The sequence below is a fragment of the Ambystoma mexicanum genome, chromosome 6p (genome assembly GCF_040938575.1).
Source record: "Ambystoma mexicanum isolate Mex_15411 chromosome 6p, UKY_AmexF1_1, whole genome shotgun sequence".
Lineage (NCBI taxonomy): Eukaryota > Metazoa > Chordata > Amphibia > Caudata > Ambystomatidae > Ambystoma > Ambystoma mexicanum.
Genome location: NC_090935.1, coordinates 927,346,868 through 927,359,988, shown reverse-complemented (window position 1 = coordinate 927,359,988; position 13,121 = coordinate 927,346,868).

Sequence of the window (13,121 nt, the reverse complement as noted above, 5' to 3'; positions counted from 1 at the left end):
GGAGAAGTTCTGCCGCGGTTGCGCCAGTTGAATCCTGTATATCAATAAAGGAAGTTGTGTTCATTTACCCCCGGCTGAGCGTCTGTTATTTTCGTGTATTCCCAAGCCCAGCCTGGGTAACAGTGTACACATTTATTTTGTCCACAAATTGAGAAAGCAAAGCACAATGCAAACAAAGCTGTATGTGCTTTTTTGCAGGATGTTGGAATGACATTTTTTCAAAGTGAAAATATCAAGTTTCATCCTGTCAACATATTTTGAAGAGATGGACTGATGTTGGCAATCAGACTTTTCTTGAAAATGTCCAAAATGTATTGAAAGAGTTTCTGTGAACATATAACATATGGATTGAAGTATTGTGTTGTCCTTACAGTAAACAAAAAGGAAACACAGAATGTGTGAAAGTTAGAAAAAATGATGAAGTGTAGTAGAACATGTGTTACATAAGTATATAAAACCAAATAATCCCAAAAATATATAGAAGTCAGAAAGTAAAACAAAGGTTATTTTAATAAAACCAAATAATCCCAAAAATATATAGAAGTCAGAAAGTAGAAAAAAGGTTATTTTAAGAGCCACCATTTTTGAAAGAAAAGTAAGTTACTTGTTTTAAATTCACCTGGCCTGTGCCTGGAATTTTTCAGGTGTCTGCGGACTATAATAGTGTCAAGGGACCTTTTTTTTAGTAATATTTTTTAACTATTAAAGGTGGCTCCAAAATTAATCTTTTTTGTTTCACTTTCTGGATTTTATATTTTTGGGGGGATTTTGTTTTTTTTGTCGGAGAGCTGAGGAGGTTATGTGGGGGAGGGAAGGAGTAGCTACCACAGATACGAAGGGGCAGGTGGACAGGGGAAGATGTTTGGTGGACCTTAAATATAAGTTATGGGGCAGTGTTTCTCATGTTCCTTGACTGCGGCTTTGAAAGCACTTTGAAACAGCTCCCCCATTAAGAGCGGTGTGTTGCAGTATATACAGAGAACTGTAACCCTTGAAAGGTAAGGATCGACAGCCTCCTGTTTGTCCTGCGAGGGAGCTGGCGGGATCTTCTACGCCACAGGAGAACCTTGTGTAGTGACAGAAGTGGCTGAGGAAGTTGGGGTATAGGAAGTTAAATGCTTCTCCATGACAAAAGAACCGATTTTCTCAGACGACCTGAGTGGTTGGATTTGGTGTAGCGGCGCATGGAGGTGGTGCCGAAGGAGTACTTCTTAAATTGTTCGCAAGTACAACCCTGCACAGAATGCACCTGGGCAGCCTGAGCCTTTTTACTCCCCCAATGGTGGTAAAAAAATGCCACAGCCAAGACTCTCTGAGCACAGGAGGTAGGCACTTCCTCTACGTACTCTTCCTGTTCCTCGTTATCCTCATCAATATCACTGCACCTGTTGCCCTGTCCATGCCTTTCACTTGGTGGTTTTCATGGTGGTGGCCACTAGGAAGGAGGGATGGCCATGAGAGATGGCATTTTTAAACTTTGAGATGTCTGCTGGAAGTAGCTCTCCATGAAGATTCTGTCTGCTGGTGTGCCAGATTATAAATGACTAAAAGCAGCAGGTGGGTCCTTTAGAGGGAGCGTCCATAGCCCGCCGAGTCAAAAGTAAGTTGTAAAAAGTTGACAGAACAAGTAAGAATGAGTCTAGGAGCTCTGGAGGAGTAACCTTTGAAATAGAAATGTTGTAGTTTGGCTGAAAATGCAGTTTGAAACTGTCCGCGGTGATGGACACTGTCTGCGGACACTCTCTCACGGTTCAGAGGCTCAGTTACATGATGACATCTAGGGATGTATATGGTGGTGGATGTTCATGAACCATGTTAAGTGGGAGACACCAGGTGCATGCACATGAATGTCTGGATGTGGGTGTGCTGTCTGTGGAAAAATTAAAAGTGTGTTATATGAGACCGGACATGTGCAGAGACAGCACGATAAGTGCAGCACTCTATTTCGTAAACGGACCCCCGAATAGTCGTGTAGTCCACAGACTATTAATTGGGGTTTTAAAAAAGTCTATCACAGAATAATATAGAAGATATTCATGGTATGAAAAATACATTCATTTATCAAACTGATGGGTTATCAGAATGAGAAACATAAATGTGAGAATTTGGAATTTATATAACTTGATGATCGGGTGAGGGAGGGATATTTATATAATGAATGGTAATAATAGTATTGGTTAAATTGCTGAACTTATAGAAAGAGTACATTTTGGGCACCCTATAACTTTAGTGTTGTTTGACAAATGCTGACCAAAGTTTGTAGACAGGCACACGTTCATTGGATGTTTGAAAATTTGAGGTATGTCATAATATTTTAAACGGTGGCAAATTAGGGTGGCAAATTAGGGTGCACTGGTAAAAACCCATGAAATTCTGTGAAAAACTTTGTTAAAAGCACGTTATGGTTAAGTAGCACGAATAAAAACCTATAATATTCAGTGAATGCCAGTGATGTCCTGGGTGTTAGGTTTAGCAGTGCACCATGGTGGCACGATTTATAGTTGCTTAGCTTACCATAACTGGCAGATTTCTGGGGGTTTTCAGTTTTACTTATAACCGTTATTTCCCTTTAACAACGTTTTTTTTCACTGAATTTCATAGCTTTTTGTTAGTGCAACTTAACCATACCATCACTTTAACATAATTTGTTCACTGAATTTCATGGGTTTTTCCAGTGTACCCTAATTTGCTACAACTTCCTAATATCATATTGACCCTCAATATAGCAGCATTTTCGTCCGATGTAGAAAGTGTGTACTCAAATCTGGTCAATCCCCACCTCCTAGCAACATTTCTAACAATTCTATAAACTTTTTGTAACTTTTTCCACAGTTTGTTTGTGTTCACAGAGGTTTGTGAATGACTGATGTAATCACAGACTTTCCGGATAAAGATTATTGCTGTGCCGGAGGTTTTGAACACACGGGTTAATTAATTTAGTAACCCCTCTATGTCGAACCACTACCTAATCAAAAAATGGGAAATTAGTTATTTTTTTATTTTTATGCAGATCGCATTCAGCCATTTGACAAGAGAAAGAAACACGAAGTAGCCGAGAATTCTAAATTAATTCTGTATTCAGTTAAATAGTCAGGAAAATAGCTGTTGAACAATGGCAATGGAACAAATATCAAAAACACATAATAAAAAACAAGCATACAAATGATTACACAAAATAACAGTTTAGTTAGAAAGGACAACTAGAACGTACAAAGCTAAATACATATGTTCAGAAATCATGAAGTATTGACCCAAAATTAGAAAAGGAAAAAGGGGGGGAATAAAGGGGAACAGACACTTGGAAAGAATGAAACTGGCAAATATGTGTCAATAGCATTAGCGTGGGGCAGGATCATTCCGTCCTTACCATGTTGTGTAAACAAGACACTGAGCTAGACACTCAATGTGTCGCTCATCGTTATGATTGTCACTTATCAATCCGGATTATCAATCCCAACAATACATCTCGGGAAAGGCTTTGTTTCCCGAGGTCAGATCGGCCAACGCAGTGGGGGAACTAGATTGGAGGCAGGGTCTTGTGTGTTTGGTTAGACAAAAAACCTGCAAACCCCTCACAAATCTTGTGTTTCTTCGGGAAGAGACAAAATACAAAGAGTAAAAGGTTCCGCCTTTGTCAGTGCAGCAGTCGTGAATTCCTGCAGTACAAAAAAAGAATGAAAGGAGTGGGGTATAACCAATCGGGTTTGCTTGGTAGGTGTTTAAAACAACTTGTCAAAGGTGAATTTAGCTTGATACAGAAATGAAGGTGTCTCTACAAGAGGCAATAGCGTATAATCAACTCCATGCATTTTACACTGTGACGGCCTTGCCCCCAGTGAAAGAAAGAAGGAGTTAAATCTTCTTTCCTCCCACCCATGCATCGGAATCTCATCACATGCACTGCCCTCCTCCCATTGACCACTGTATAAATAATAAATAAATAAATAAATAAATAAATAAATATAAAAACTGCGTACGTGGTCATCCAAACATAAGGAGGTTCATGAATACCTCTACAGAAAGTGAGCATCTGGGGGAGCTGGAGGACGGGTTCCCACATGTTAGGATGCTCCAGTTGAGCGATTCAGATTGGCCGAGGGGGCACAGTTGTTGCCCAGAATTGGTCTGGAATGGACTGCTGGGTGCCTACAGCTCGACTTGGGCGTCTGTGGGCAACAAATTGGGAAGGGGTGAGAAGGAGCTGCTTGGGGAACCCATTTTATATATGTGTGTGAGGAAAGAAACACAGTCCCAATATTAGAGTCAAAGTACCTTCTCGTGGTCTGAGTCCATTAGCCCATATCCCTGGTCCATATTTCCAGATGGGAAGTATGTGCCGGGACCAGCGGAGGAAACTGTATTCGTGCTTGGGGGTGTCTGTGGGGCAGAGCGGTGCACCAGAGCACCGACCTGCGGGGAAAGAAAGCCACATGTCAGGGTTGCTTCCTAGTGTCTTAATGTCTCTGGCTGTGCATGAATACATGGAGCCAGCATCGTGGTATGGTGGTTGAATTACCTGTGCAAAAAAGGCTAGCGAGGACGGCTGGCAGCTGACTCTGCTGGTGTCGGACTTCTCACAGACCTGGAATCTGCAAAATGCAGAAGTAGTCAGGCTTGATGACGTCTGGCAACATATGTGTCGGGTACCCGTTGGTGCTCGTCACTGCTAGGGAGGAGCCAAGTGGGTCTGTTTGCGCCGTCTATTGCTTGAGTGAATGCGGAAATAAGGATACTAACCAGTGCCTAGCAGCCGAATGGGAGAGAAAGAGGCGCGGACGAGGTTGCGGGCTGCCATTGGTGTGTGTCATCGGTGGGTAGGAGGCGCATGGTTGAAAAAAGCACACATGCACCACCCATTCAATCTTGAATACAAGAACCCTGTGCTATGTGTCACTTGCAAAGCAAGTGTAGCAGTTGACCAGGAAAAACTTGTGCACACAGGCTCCATCACGGTGTGGAGAAAACCGACAGTCACAGCTATTTGGCAGCCGCCCAGTTGCTAATATGTGTGCACAATATCAAGGTGTTTGTACAAGATGTCCAAAGTAGACACATTTGAATTTTGATGTAATGAGCCCAACCTACCAACGTCAGTTTAGCTGATGGAGGGGGAAAATGCACTGTGCGTGGAAAAAGGGCCTTGCACGATCCTGTGAAGCATAGTGAGAGTCACGTTTCTAGAAGTACATGGCAACTTTTGGCAACTCCAAAATTGCCCAATGTTGTCCTGTGGGCAAAGGAGTGATTTCTTACTGAAATGGCCGCAGGGCTAATACAATGAAAAGATATACACATTTAGATACAAAGCACCAAGACCTGCTTTGAAACATTCACACATATATGCACCAATCAGTTTTAAAAACTCTACATATAACCCTATTATCATATTACACTTCCACACACCAACTACCACTTAGAAATGTTCTACAGATCTTTTGCATATGCATTTCACTTGCTTATCCAAATGAAACTGTACACACTGCTGCTATAAATGCACAAATGCATTGTGCATTAACAGAAGTACACAAATGGAAAGAGGAGTAGGGATTACCAAGTGCTCATACAAGCACAGAAGGAAAGTGCCAAGACATGCCAAACTGGGAAGCCACTAGCTACCTGCTGGGGCAGAGGACGCCCAAGGATGGGGTACACATCCCCCAGATGGTAGACCCACAAGGGCAGTGCTGGGGGGTGGGGGATAGTACTGGTGTCAACTACATATAGGGCCTGAAACCTGTGCGGTTCATGAGGGTCCAGGCCACCAGTCTCAATGGCAGTGGCATGCTTTAGCAGGCAAGGGAATAAGTAAAACAGGAACACAAAAGTAGAGTTTTCAGAAGTTTTCCGGATCTTGAGGAAGTCCAATTCAAGTATGAGAGGAGCGGGAAGGCTGTTCCAAAGATGGACCCTGACCCAAGACTTAGACATGCCTCTGGTGCTCTGTTTAAAAAAGTATTTGACAAGCAGAGTATTCATGTTACAGCAGCGGAGGGCTCTAGCAGGGCAGTATTTCGGGAAACAAAGTTGGACATATTGTAGTCCCTGCAATTAGGAGGAGACAACGTACATATTTTAGGGCTGCAGTGATACGATCCCTGAGCTTGATGCCAAGGATACCTTTTGCAGCCCTATTCTAAATTAGCCAAAGGGGGCATAGACAACAAAGGGGGGGTTTAAGGAATAGGCTGTTGCAGTTGTCCAGCCTACACAGGACCCGGGATCTAGAGACATTGAGCTTCTGGGGGAAAGTAAGGAATGGTACAATGCCTGTAAGGAGGTCTTGGCTTTCTTTACACGCTCCAAAATGTAAGGAGTAAAGGAGAGATAGAACTTAAAGATAACCCCAATGTTTTTGGCCAGGATGGTGAGAGTAGAGGGCCCAAAGATAGCAGCCAGAGGGTAGGAGAAAAACATGGCACAGGTGTCACAGTAAAAATGATCTCTGGCTTACTATCATTGAGACACAGATTGTTAGTCGCACACAATGCCTCGATGGCGGTCAAACAATTAGAGATAAAGAATGAGGACAACAAATTATTTTAGGGGTGTTTAAGGACACCTATGTGTCATTAACATAACAATAGAAATGAGAAAAGAAGAAGGACATCAGGTGAACCAGAGGGACAAAATTGATATGTAAGAGTCACAATTATATGGTAAAACCCTGAGGTACTCTGCAAGTACACTGTGAGATGGTGGAGTACAAACAGCCCAGTTGCAGCTGTTAAGGGAAGTTAGTGAGGAAAACGAATAAGCCAGTCCTGTGCCCTCTCCATGATGCTAATGGTATAATGTAACAGTTTAATGAGGATAACCTTATTGATTGTGTGAAAGGTGCAGGAAACATCAAGAAGCACTGTCCTCAATTGTACTGCAATCATAAATGCCATATAAACGTTAATTATATAATTCCACCATATTACAAACACGGTATACTCCTGCTATATTACCTCTAATTTCTATTCACATATTACTATAGTGTAGGTACATTTGGTCAAGCATGAGATCTACGATCATGGATGCCAAATGTTTTGGGGTCCATTTTGTGTGGATTTGCAAATGTTTTAATGTGCTTGCCCCTTACCTGAAAAAACAACCTTCAAGGATTTATAGATCTCAATTATTAAGGTTTAGGTTGAATTTGGCCCCAACCAACGAAATAGTGGGCAGGCGCCTTAACATCCCGCGAGACTTAAGATTATGCCGCCATTGCAAGACTGTGATTGAAACTTTAAAACATCTATGTTTGGGGTGTCCTAACTTGGTAAATCTCAGAAACCAAACTTTTTCTAGGATAAAGTACTCATCGGATGAAGATTTGTGGAAGAGAATTTTAAACTGTAATGAACCAAGTTTGAGTACACATGTTTTAGAACCTTTACAGAACGATGCAATATTTTTTAAAGTTTTAGCCTCCTTTGGGATATTTTTTGCAATGAATTGTATGATTATGTATTTCTGGTTTTATGTATATTTCTTATGTAATGTGTTAAAAGTACAATTGTACTATGGAACACAATAAATAAATAAATAAATAAATAAATACATAAATATTACTATAGTGGGCAGATTCCTGGCCAATAAATTGGCCACAACCACCACAATAGAATTAAACTATATAACAAGTATGTACAATACACCTTCAAATAACAAAACTTGTCCTCAACCCCTTGCAGTTGAAATGATGACAGGGGATTCATCGGCATCTGCAACCCCTTTTTTCACCTATAAAACAACTCCACTTCATCTTTATTCCACTATTCTACTCATTTTTACATCCTCTTTCGCCCATCAAATTACCTCAAATGTGATTTCCAAGCTGTTAGTTCACAGCAGTGTCTGCAGACTAGCGCAGCAAATGCAAGGCCTAATTTATTTTAGACCTACTTTTGTCCGTTTAAAAAAAGAAACTACTGGACGGATTTACACCAAATTTACAAAAGCACGCTTTCGGACCAAGCAGCAGCTGCTGACGCAAATCTGGTGAAAATCCGTCAAGCGTTTAAGAGAACTAAGGGAATGCTTGAAGTAGTCAGATAACTGTTGGTGTATTCTAACTACATTAGAGGTTAGAAGATGTTTTGCTGTATAAGAAATGAAATGGTGTATTTGAAGTGTTTTGGAATGAAGGGTATTTTTCAAGTAGTGTGATACCTGTTGGCATATTCTAACTAGATTTCAAAAGTACTATTGCAGTATTACCTGCTTAGATATTCAAACTGTTAATTGTGCTACAGTTTAGTGACTAAATTTGGGTGGAAGGAGTATTAAGTAGGCTTTTGTTAAATGTGCTGGTAACCTGTGTATTAAGGCAACAGAGGTATTGTTACATTCAAACCGACCACTTCTTTTTTTGACATATGCAGTGTAGTGCCATGAAGTGGTTGTGGCACCATTGCAGTATGCTATACCTACTGTTGTGAAGTTTTTCTTTCCAAGAGATAGTTAGTCGTGTGTGAAGCCTGTAAGTTTACAGTTATTTTTGGTACCATCTGCATATAAGACTATTGTTACATATTGGTGTGCATTAACACATGCATTAGCCTATGAAGCTAGCCTCTTCCTCATGTACCCCTACCAGTATCAATGGCATTTGGCACCTGTGATCGTGTGCTTGCAAGGGGGCTGGGTGGATGGGGACTCTCAAGGTGCAGTGCACCATGTGCACCTGAAAGGCATCTTACGCACAGTGACTATTGTCAAAATGGCCACCGCATCCCTGGTGTCTCCAGGCTCCCCTTTGAAGACCCCATTTCTACAATGAACATATGTATGTGTCCTTTTAACATTGCCCCAGGCCTATTGCGCTTGCCCCATCCTCCCCCTCTCACTTTTACCTAGAAGATCAAAGTCTGTAGAGCTTTGGCATTTTCTTGCCTGTACTATTGCAACAGCCTCTTCCAAAATATACACACGTTCTCTCTCTTCCCCCTCCAGCTAATTCAAAATAAGGCTGCGGGACTTATCATTGGCATCACGACCAGGGACCGCATATATCATTGTGGCTCTTCAACCTTTACTTGGCACCTCTAGCGCACCTTAAAGCTAAATTCTTTTCTAACTTTCAGTGTTATTTGGATGACACTCAGCTCTCCTTCAAGCTGTGTGTTGCATCCTCTCCTCTCTTGCCTATTCCTAACTGTGTATGTGCGATTCAGGAATGGTGTGCATCCAACTATGTCTGCTTTAATGCCAGTAAGACTGAGATCATTCTTACTGGACCCCTGCTACTGCTTTCCCTCTTTCACTTTTGTTGTCTGCCTTGATTCCTGTACCTGCACCTTCCACTGAGGAAATAAATCATGATGTCATCTTTGACTCCACCTTCTCCTTCTGTTCTCACATTCCGGACAGCTTTAAGAAATCCAACAACCAGCTGCACCCACTGAGAGGTATTGTTGCTTCTGTCACTTTCCCCCAGAAGCTCACTGTCTCAAGATCCCTAGTTCTGTCTAGGCTCGACTATTGTAACAGACTCTTTCTAAATCTTTCTGACTCCACGCTTCAACCTCTGCAACTTATCCAGAACAGGACTATTAAGATTTGTCCTTGGCCTTAAGCCATGGTATCATATATCTCCATCCCTGAAATCTGTACACTGGATCCAATAGGTATCTGCAAGGATAAAGCTCAAGGCCCTCAACATTGTCCACAAGGCTTTCTTGGGCCAGGGACCACACTACATGCAACTTTATCTTGCTAAACTGCTAAGCATTGTTCTTCTTGAGCCCTTCGCTCATCCACCTCCATCTCTATGGAGGTTAGACACTTCTCTAGGTATAGAGTGGTGGGTGCTAGATTTCTCTCCTCGGCTGGTGACCCCCCCTGGAACAGCTTCCCTGCCTCCCTCAAATTTGAGCAGGAACACATCAGGTTCCGGAAGCAATTGAAGACTTTCCTTTATGCTTCTGCTTTCTCTCTCTGTCTCCCCTGCTGATGTTCTCGTTCTGCTGTACTAACTGGTTATCTGGCCACCCTCTAAACCTTATGGGCACCAGCTTCCCTCATGACAAGTAGCCCCATGCACTACCCCGGGGCCCACCATGTACTATGGACTGTATCTGCAATCCCATGGTGCCATGACTATTTGCACTTAGTTAGAGATGGCCATCCCGACATCACTTACTGGAGGTTGCTTATTGTACTCTCCCCTTCCAATCCCCTGACACTTTCCCTCTAGTTTCTCCTTGCACTTGCATGATATGAATGACATGAAGCCTAGTAAGAGCATTTGTTCTGTTTCCCTTTGTTTTTCCCTGACTTGTCACGCCTAGAAACACCCGTGTACAGCCGCGTTATACATTACCTATCATACCATATTATTGTTGTTTTGTTCCCTGGCCCCACCACCCATTTTTGGTCTTGTGGTGATGTGCACATTTCTTTGGGGTGTAAGCACTTCAAAAACAACCAAGAAATAACTAAATGAAGTCTGGACACGGTTGAAAGTAGGTACCATGATAAGTGGCTGCAGATTGCAAAAGGCCAAAGGTTTAGGTGCCACAGTGTTAGCCAACATTGAAATAACGGGTGAAGGAATTTGTATTGACAATGTGCATTATGAACATGCGCCTGTGACATTTACATATTACTGTGGAGGGTAATGAGGAGCGCGTGCATAAATGCAGGAATGGATATGATAGCGGGATTAGATGTACATAGAGACTAGCAAGCCTGTACTCCACTGTTTGTGTGTTTGTGTGTCTACTCTTTCACGTGATCACTGTACTTCTCTTTCCACCACTATTATCCCTTCAGGTTCCAGCAATAATGCCTAACACACCCTGATGCCTTTGTGGTTGCTTTATGGATGAAATTCAAGACCCTTGCTTATCCACAAGGCCGTCTGGGGCGTGGGAACACACTACCTGCAGCTCTTTCTGACAAACTACTCTTCACGATACCTTTGAACCTGTCGCTCCAACTCTCTGCTGGGGAATCACTTCTAATAGCATAGAGCAGGGGGAAGATCACTATTGACATATAGGGAAATCCATGCCTGTGTGGACCACGACTGAGGTTATCTTTGAAAGAAAACATAAATGTATTGAGAACAGGCGAATTGATACTGGTAAAATGGAAGTAAATATTGTGATATGTGGTTTACTTGAAATATTTTGTTGTTTTTCAGAACACTGATTGCCAGTAACATAGTTCATTTTTTGGGCATGTGTTTCCAAAAGTGAAACTGACTTGGGCACGCTGTGAACGCTAGACAAAGGGTCTCATTGTTATGTGTCCTTGAATACACTGCACTAAGTATTTGAAGGACTAAATGTGTCGGAAATCCTCAAAGAAATGATAAGATTCACTATATTGAAAGTTTACGTCGAAAAGTAAAGTTTCTATTTCAGAAAACTATGTTTTGAAGCAATTGGTTCTCCCCTACATCGGAAGAATGGATTTGCAAAAACGCAATGTAAGCAAGATTTTAAATAATATTTATTGAAGTGTTGATTGATTGAAAGTGTGCTGTGTACTATATGATGAACGTTCTGATGGATGAATGTTCCATTTGATGCAAAGAATAGACATTGTATGTGTTAATTGTAACTTATATGTATAGCCAAAATAAGAATGCACTGTGTATATTTAACTATAAAGTGGTTACTGAAATATGTTTTTGCATTCTCGATTTTAGATGGTTATATAATCCCTATGTCCACTTGTCATGGGTACAGTCTACCGGCTGACGGCTTATTCAACATTATTTGGACAATAATTATCAACAGTGAATCTCTGATAATGATCATCTGGGATGATCACCCGACAACAACCTGACCTTTCACGGTTGCAGTAACAAGGAGCAACATGGGAGCGTATAGGTTTTAGAAACATGAGGATGTGAAAGTGTTGCATTTATTTCAATTTTAAATTTTAAAGCATCTGTAATGGAGCGCCATGTGCATAGATTACTAGTTGGTCATTGAAGATAATTTTTGTTGAAGAACACAAAGACTTGCATTAATTGATCTATGATTGGATTTAGCATTAGAAGATCACTGTTGACAGTTACACTAAAAATGAGAACGATGCGAAGTTCGGTAGCAATGAACTGTGTTTGAAAATGTTAATCAAGCTTTTGTGGCATTAATTAAATGTTTTCATCATTGTGTCAAAATGAAAATTACTTGTTATGGTCCCGGCTATAGTTGTTTTCTTCAAAATAAAATGCTTCTATCATTTTTGTAAAAAGAAACAAAAGTTTGGCGTCTGTTGTGAATGTGTGTTTTTAAGTTCCTCATTCTGCATTAGATAACCTTATGACGTTGGTGATGACTTGGCTACACTGCCCACTGAAGTCATTGAAATAGGTGGAGCTCATCCTGAGCGTATAGTGGTGTTAGTGTTAGGTGAGGGCAAACATAGTCAGTGCCGTGATGGGCTTTGAAGTTACGGTGATAGAATCCTACTGAGTCTATCTACTTTATTGAGAAAAGTAAAGTAGAGGGAGTCTATAAGATATATTTTTTAGCTCTATTTTATATCTGTGAAAGGTGGTTCCGAAAGGAACCTTTTTTGTTGTTTTTTTATTTTGTTTTTTCAGAAGAGGTCAGAAAGCAAGGGCGGGAGGGAAATGGGGGCAGAGAACCAACCACAAATACGGAGGGACAGGTGGACCGGGGAACATGTTGCACAAGTGTTACATTTAAGGTAGGGGGCAGTGTTTCTCATGCTCTTTGATTACAGCTTCAAAAGCACTTTGAAATTGTTCTCCCCTGCAAAATGATTTGTTGCAGTATATACAGAGTACTCTTGTCTTTCAAATATATGGATCAACAGCCGTGTTTATCGCTTGCAAGGTAGCTGGTGGGAATTTGTGTCCCATTGAAGTAGGCTGTGTGGTTACAGTATTGGTTGAGAAAGATGAGGTGGAGGAAAACAGCATTCTACTTCCTAAAAAAGGAACAACCTTTCTGAGAGCATTGCAGTGGTTGGATTGAGTGTGGCATAGCATGGAGCTGGTCCTGTAGGGGTACTGTCCAGATAGTCTTTGACTGAGTACATGCTGTACTCAGTGCATTTCCCTTTGGTAGCTTTAGCCATTGGTACATTCCCAACAGTGGTAAAGAATGGCCACACCCATGATTCTCTCTGGGTGCCAGAGGTAGGGACTTCCT